Consider the following 8374-nt stretch of genomic DNA (forward strand, 5'->3'; position numbering starts at 1 on the left):
AAAACGATGTCTGTGTTTGAAATGTATAATAAAGGACAAATAGTGGATCATGTTGTGAATTAATGAAGTCTAACTCAAACGCAACTCTTGTAAATTACTCACAAGAAAATTCAGGGTTAACCAACCACAAACCTCCAATTAATCTCTGCAAATATCTACGGAATAGTCCAAATAAGAGGACTACATAACTGCAACCAATCAGCCACTCTGTAAAAGCCTTCCCATCAGGCCCCTCTGGTGGACCCTCAACTCACAAACCATGGCCAGGTGCTCCCCGACGTATGAATCACTGTTTGTTCAAATAAACTCTTGAAAATTGAAAGGTGCCTCTGTTTAATTTTTGACAGGAGAAAGGAGGACTGAGAATCCCAGGAACCACAAGCTCCTCCCACACATGAACACCTTCCCCAGCAAGCAGGGACTCTCCCCGATGACCCTTCTGTTATCCTTGCAGGATGCCCAGGTCCCCACTGCAGACCCCGTCCCCGCCCTACAGCCAGGGGATACTGAGGCCAGGCTGCACCAGCAAGCAGGAGGGGCTGCAGACTCCGGAGCTGACTGCAGGGCGGCCTGGGTCCTGCCACAGCCGTTTCTAGCAGGATTTACCCACACCTCGCCCACTGCTTGGGAGGCCTGGCTCTGCACATTCCTGGCTTCTGGGGTATCCTAAATTTCTTCCTAGGGCTCTTCCAGTTCCTGCAAGTCACGAGGTGACAGAGACCGCAGCGGAGTCACCTGGGGCCTCCTAGAGCCCAGGAAACAGCCACGGAGATCAGACCACAAGCTCAGCGGGCAGGCACAAAGACAGCGGCCCAGGCAGATTGCCTCCTCTCTGACTGCAGCTGACTAGACAGCTCCCAACTCAGTGCCCTGACTGTACAGGACTCCCGGCCCCGCCCCCTCCATCTGTGAGTGACAGGGGATGCTACCAACCACGTGACTAAATGACTCCCGGCCCCGCCCCTCCATCTGTGAGTGACAGGGGACGCTACCAACCACGTGACTAAATTAGGTCTGAATCCCAGGGTTTTGGCTACAGCTCTACTCAGGCAGGGCTTCCACCCTGAGGGCTGGGGGAAGGGCCCCAACCAGGGGACGTTTGCCTGTAAGCCAGACTTGGCCTTGGCTTTCCACACTGGGCCCTGCTGTCTTCCTGCAGTCCTTAAACCCTTCCTGAGGCCGGGCGCGGTGGCTCAAGCCTGTAATCCCAGCACTTTGGGAGGCCGAGACGGGCGGATCACGAGGTCAGGAGATCGAGACCATCCTGGCTAACACGGTGAAACCCCGTCTCTACTAAAAATACAAAAACTAGCCGGGCGAGGTGGCGGGCGCCTGTAGTCCCAGCTACTCCGGAGCCTGAGGCAGGAGAATGGCGTAAACCCGGGAGGCGGAGATTGCAGTGAGCTGAGATCCGGCCACTGCACTCCAGCCCGGGCGACAGAGCGAGACTCCGCCTAAAAAAAAAAAAAAAAAAAAACCCTTCCTGCTTCTTCCTCCTGAACACAGGATCACACATGTGCACAGGGAAGCACAGACTCAGTGACCAACAGAGCCACCCTGACCTAAGGAAAGGATGGTTACCCGGACCAGGCTTTTAATTTGGGAGGAGGCTGCTGGCCCACAGCCAAGGCTTCCTCAAACCCCATTCCTCAACCTGCTCATATTCGGCCACAAAAATAAAAAATAAAAAGACACTGATAAAGAACTAAATTTATGAAATATACGGAAAAACTAGCGTTATATGGCAGCAACAGTCTATACAGAAATTAAAAGAGAAGAAAAGCAAACGTTTAAACTGACTCAGAAGAAGAGTCTGCTTCACCCACAGTTCACGATGAAAACCCACATTCGGAAAGTTAAATAAATATATTTCAAGCTTGGAAGCCAGACTCTGACTTCAGTGGGGACTGTTCCCTGGTGATGAGGCAGGGAGACCCTAAGAGTTAAGTCTGTGAGCTCAGCAAGCCCTCCTATCTATCAGGTTCTTATGTGAGAAAAGAAAGCCCCAAAGAAAAGACTGACAAGTTTGACGGTTCTAAAATTAAGAACTGTCCATCAACTTGTAGAATGAAGTGAAAAACAAAATGCAACCCGGGAAAAAGTATTTACAGTCTTTACAAATGAATATGGTTTAGTGTTTGGAGTGTGTTTTACAAAAACATACACACACACAAACGACAAAATCAATCAACATGCAAACAGGTAAAATGTGAGAAAATGACGAAAAACTATTTGAAAGAAGATGAAAGACCACACGCACACAAATGCTCAAAGCGAATGGTAATTAGCAAGAAGCAATATATAACCACACAGAAATAAATAAGAATAATCTTTTTTAAAGATGAGGTATCTCTGTCACCCAGGATGCTCCATTACAGCTCACTGCAACCGCAAACACCTAGACTCCGGCAATCCTCCTGCCTCAGCCACCCCAGCAGCTGGGCAGGTGCCGCCATGCCAAACTCATGTTTATTTATTTTTTTTTTGTAGAGATGGGGGTCTTGCTATGTTGCCAGGCTGGTATCAAACTCCTGCCTCAGTCTCCCAAAGCACTGAGATTACAGGCGTGAGCCACCACATCTAGCCTGAATAAATACTGAAAAGGCATAAAAGCACAGGCATGAATAGTCAAGCAGCAAATCTGTACATTCCACTGGCAGTTCCTAGTAAATCTGAATGTATCCATCATCTACAACCCAGCAACTTTTTCCCAATAAGTAATACATTTATAAACTGTTAGCACTTGGGGACAAAACCAAGAATAACATAGTCACATTAAAAACAAACTTGAAACAACTCAAGTCCCGTAAGCAATGGAATGGGTGAGTAAACTGGTTGACCCCCCCCCACCCTCAGGCAGCAGTATGTGTGCAACAGATTGAGGCAAAGAAACCACAAAAAGAAGCCACAAAGAATAAAAAAAGAGGCCAGGCACAGTGGCTCACACCTGTCATCCCAGCACTTTGGGAAGCCAAGGCGGGCAGATCACCTGAGGTCAGGAGTTTCAGACCAGCCTGACCAACATGGTGAAACCCTGTCTCTACTAAAAATACAAAAACTGGCCAGGTGTGGTGGCGGCGCCTGTAATCTAAACTACTCAGGAGGCTGAGGCAGGTGAATTGCTTGAACCCAGGAGGTGGAGCTTGCAGTCAGTGAAGATCACTCCAGCCTGGGCGACAGAGCAAGACTCCCTCTCAGAAAAGAAAAGAAAAGAATAAAAACAGAATCAGGACTGCGATGACGTCTGTGGGCAGAAGACAGGTGGGATCAGGGAGACACACCACAACTGCCCAAGGCCTCTTTATTCCCCGCATGGTGAGTCCATGACTCTGCACATTCTTATTATTTGAATTTAGCATAAAACAATTTATTTCAAGAATTATCTTTGCTTTTCTAGATCACATCTATTAATTGGATTTGGATTTTCAAACAAGAAAACACAAATCTTATATACGCACGTTCATAAGCGTGGGGTCACCCTCACCGTGGGGAGGCAGCCCAGGGAGGCTCACGCCTAGGCAGCGAATGAGGAAAACCTGAGCAGCCACAACATTCAATGCTGGGAGTTCCACGCTCCTGACTGTCCCCTCCTCACAGGGTGAAAATGCTCCTTCCTCCAGGGTCTCAATTCTCACCAGTGACCAGTCACTGGGAATCAGTTTGAGGTTCTGACATGTGATGTCTTTTCTTCTGACATTAAATGTGTGAAGTTTGCTGAACACCAACCAATTCTCCAACACAACTGAACGTGCAACTCAATTCGGAACCACTGGGTTCGGCGCAGACTCCACATGTTTGGGGCTCAGTCCCACAACACTGCCCTACTACAGATGCTTGTCCCAAGCCCCGGGGCCATTTGTACTTCTGAGCTACTAACTATGAACTACAGACTTCCGTAACCCCCTCCTCAAGTTTCATAATTGGACAGAACTACTCACAGAACTCAGCAAATCACTTTATTTATGTTTACAGTTTATTATAAAGGACACAACTCAGAAACAGCCAAAGGGAAAAAATGTATAGGGTGAACAAAAGAGGCAGGGAAAGGTAGGGTGGGCGGGTAACGCTGGTGAACAGCTGTGATTTCAGAAATCCGCTATCATTTCCATGTATCAAGAGCAGCTTACTGCAAAGAAACATCCTTCTCATTGTGACTTAGATGAGGCTTCCTTTTTTACCTCTCACAAAGCCAGACACAAACTAGGCAATTTTTTTTTTTTTTTTTGCCTCATAAACAATTAGATGAACATTTTTCTCTTCAGTAGTCAGAACAAAATATCTCTTATCCAAGCTTTGCTTAACTTTCTCTCCTACCTCCAGCCCCCAAACTCTGACTCTTACTTAGCCTCAGCCAACACATAACCCCTCTTTACATCTTTCCTAAGAATAGGCTGACTTCAGGGTGAAACAGTCTCTGATCTAGGATCTGATTTTGCCACCTCCATCCTGCTCTCTCCCTCCCAACTCCTTTCTAATCATGTTTGCTCTTCCCTATGAAAGAAAGCCCTTTTCTGCCTAACCTTTGAGATGCTTACAGATCTTATATTTGGTCCTCTTCCATATTGCAATATTCCTTTAGAATAAAGTTACTTTTAACCTAAATTTGAAATTATTTGATAAGTAATAAGTTAATAATGGTGTAAATAGGAGAAGGGAAGCTGGAGTTTGAGAGTGTGGGGAAGGAACTGGAAATTTAGAATTTTACTGCAACAGTCCCGGGACAGTAACAATTATACCCTTAGAAAGGGCATCACAACCCTCCTCCTATCCCAAGAGCAGCCACATCTGCCAGTGGATCCTCAGCTCTCCAGGGCCTTGTAGCTTCTGTTGGTATAAAGGGCTCCTTTCACGGTTGGTGTGAGCAGGACAGGCTCCCCAGGAAGAACGAACAGGCTCTTCAATAGCCTCCTCCCACAGGCTCAAGAGCCTCCTCCCACAGGCTCAATAGCCTCCTCGTACAGGCTCAAGATTGGCCTTAGCTGTAAGTCACTAAGCTCATGTTTCTGCTCTCCAGTCAAGGTTATTCATTTTTTAAACCATAATAATAATTATATTTAATAATATTGTTATGTTAATATATCAATATGTATATTATGATTTAAAAACAATAATTATTATTTAAAAGAATTGTTGTTATTCTTTATTATTATATTATTCTTGAGACAGGGTTTCAATATCACCCAGACTGGATTGCAGTGGTGCAATCAAGGCTCACTGCAACCTCAGCCTCCTGGACCCAAGCAATCCTCCCACCTCAATCTTCCAAGTGGCTGGGACTACAGGCATGTGCCACCAAACGTGGCGTTTTTTCTATTTTTTGTAGAGACAGAATCTTACTATGTTGCCTAGGCTGGTCTCAAACTCCTGGGCTCAAGTGATCCTCTTGCCTCAGCCTCCCAAAGGGGTGGGATTACAAGCATGAGTCACCACATCCAGCCCACATTTTATTTATATTTTATTTTATTTTTTCAGACGGAGTCTTTCTCTGTCACCCAGGCTAGAGTGCAGTGCCATGATCTCTGCTCACTGCAACCTCTGCCTTCCAGGTTCAAGTGATTCTCCTGCCTCAGCCTCCCAAGTAGCTGGGATTACAGGTGTGCACCATCACACCCAGCTAATTTTTGTATTTTTAGGAGATACGGGGTTTTATCACGTTGGTCAGGCTGGTCTCCAACTCTTGACAAGTGATTCGCCCACCTCGGTCTCCCAAAGTGCTGGGATTACAGATGTGAGCCACCGTGCCCGGCCCCCATGTTGTTTTAAATGAAAAAATACTCAGTGTTTGAAGAGTCCAGCAAAATCACTCAAACTCAGTTTTTATGTTTGTTAGAAGGAATAAAATTGTAAGGCACTTACACTTTATACCTCAACAGGAAAAGCAGAAGTATTTATTTCATACAATAAACAAGTCACTTAATTATTTCCATGATAACAAATTATTTCAAAAAGAAATTATTTCTATGTTAACACATCTAAAAATGCCAAGTCCCCACCCACAGATTTACCATTAAACTTGGACATCCGGGTAACAGGAAACAGAGTCATCCACTGTCACAAAATCTCCGCTCGGCACAAAGGTGGAACTGATGCTTTGGTGAGTGTTATTCACTAATTTATCTACTGTACTTTCTTGTGAAAGCGTATTTTTCTGCAGCCATAATGGAAGACAGTGTCCCTATTTTTCCCTGGTAGCATTTCCAAAGCTAAGCCCTGGAATTTGGATTGAAACTATCCCCTAGAAAAGAACAAACCTGTGAAACTTACTACACTCCCTCTGGGGAAGAAAAAAGGCATTTAAGAATTTTTAACAAATGAAATATATGACTAGATATCTAATATTTTTCCGATATACACCTCTTTCTTGGCCTTTTGAAAATATTTTCTTATCTCTCAAGCTGTACTGATAAAATGTATTTTTCAATCAGTGAAAAACTGAAGTTAAAATAAGTGAACAAATATTTTCAAGGTGACAAACACAAGGAGTAGCAGTACTGACTGACACGGACATGGCTGACTCAAGGGTCAAGTCAGACCATCTCATCACCTGAATCCTCCCACCCCATCCTGCTCAGGGAAGTACTCAATGCCGACCCTCCCGCAAAACGCTGCGCTGTGTCCCCACTGTGCCCCAAACGCATTTTGCTTTTTAGGTTCCTGCCTCACTGCGGTGGGTGGCGGCCGGGGGGTGTTTCCTTGCACTTGGGAATAGCTGTTCTCCCTTCACAAGTATGAGAGAATTCAGAGGGCAGAAATTCTTTCTTCCCTTAATACCAGTATCTGATTGCCTGACCAGCATTTTGTCTCTAAGGAGTGATAACAGGGGTGAGAGAAAAAAAAATCTAAGTCCCACTGGATTAGCTTTTTAGAGGAAGAGTATAGAAGAGTATCCCAGGAGACTCCTCTCAGTTCCAGGGGATTCATGCCATCCAGCTGCTCCTCTGAGAGGCTCCACCCCTAAACCTCACCTTGTCTTCTGGGAGAAGAGGACCCAACGGCTGACATTCACTATTTATGACACTCCAAGAGACATGGCCAGTGTGGGCACATTAGGTCATCCTCAAACAGTTTTTGAACTCAGGACCCAGAAAAGACAGGAGGGTGGCTGAGGACACATCGCCACGTGAAGGTTCCAAAGGGAAACCTCCATCCAAAGACGTTCTGGTAAAGTGTGTGTGCCTAGGGAAGACAAAAGGAGGAGAGGCACAAAGAATTTTTTCTAGTGGACTAGATCAGGTGATTATTCTCTGTTTTCATGTGAAATGTTCAGAAACAGCTCCTCACTGCTCAGTGAAAACATGATAAAATACTGCATCTGGTTCAAATGCACAATTAAGAACAAATAGTTAATAATGTTGTAAATTGGAGAGGGGAAGTTGGAGTTTGAGAGTATGAGGAGGAAACTGGAAATTTAGAACTTTACTCAAGTTCTAGAAGAGTTAGGCTGGGGAATACGGTCATGGATTTGGAAAATGCAGGGGAAACCAGTACCCCTGTGGAAACAATTAAATAGGAAGAAATTAGACTGAAGTTGTAGCAGGACAAGCTGCAGACAAAACCCCTCAGACACCGAGTTAAAGAAGGAAGGGCTTTATTCCGACGGGAGCTTTGGCAAGACTCACCGAGCTCCCCGAGTGAGCAATTCCTGTCCCTTTTAAGGGCTCACAACTCTAAGGGGCCAGCGTGAGAGGGTCGTGATCGATTGAGCAAGCAGGGGGTACGTGACCAGGGGGTACGTGACTGGGGGCTGCAAGCACCGGTAATCAGAACAGAATAGGACAGGGACTTTCACAACGCTTGTCCATACAACGTCTGGAATCTATAGATAACATAACCGGTTAGGTCAGGGGTCGATCTTTAACCAGGCCCAGGGCGCTGCCCGGGCTGTCTGCCTGTGGATTTCATTTCTGCCTTTTAGTTTTTACTTCTTCTTTCTTTGGAGGCAGAAACTGGGCATAAGACAGTATGAGGGGTGGTCTCCTCCCTTAAAGTGACTACGGTGCCCTGAGTTCCTCACCCAGAAAACCTAAAGGAACTTCATGCCTTTGTTGTAAAGTAACTCACTTGAAGGGAATCAAAACTTAACCAACTCCAAATCATCAATTCACCTCTGATTACATAACCGGGAACCATCCACCTAAATAATCCGAATAACAGAACTACATAATTATAACCAATCAATTATCACATTAGGGTCGCTTTGGGCTGGGCGGGGTAATCCCAGCACTTTGGGAGGCTGAGACCAGGAATTCAAGACCAGCCTGGGCAACATAGAGAGACCCCCCCCCCAACCCCCCCAATCATTAAAAGAAAAAATAAATTTGGTTTGCTTCCTTACACACTTTAGAAAAACCTTTCCATCAAGACCGTCCGGTGG

General features: G+C 45.6%; 1 protein-coding gene across 3 annotated transcripts in view; it reads right to left on the minus strand.

Annotated features, from left to right (window-relative positions):
* ZNF124 (zinc finger protein 124) overlaps positions 1 to 8374 on the minus strand; it is a 31685-nt gene that overhangs the window by 22663 nt on the left and 648 nt on the right. The gene's annotated exons all lie outside the window — the stretch shown is intronic.

Source organism: Colobus angolensis, unplaced genomic scaffold (genome assembly GCF_000951035.1).
Source record: "Colobus angolensis palliatus isolate OR3802 unplaced genomic scaffold, Cang.pa_1.0 Scaffold40, whole genome shotgun sequence".
In the NCBI taxonomy this organism is placed as follows: domain Eukaryota; kingdom Metazoa; phylum Chordata; class Mammalia; order Primates; family Cercopithecidae; genus Colobus; species Colobus angolensis.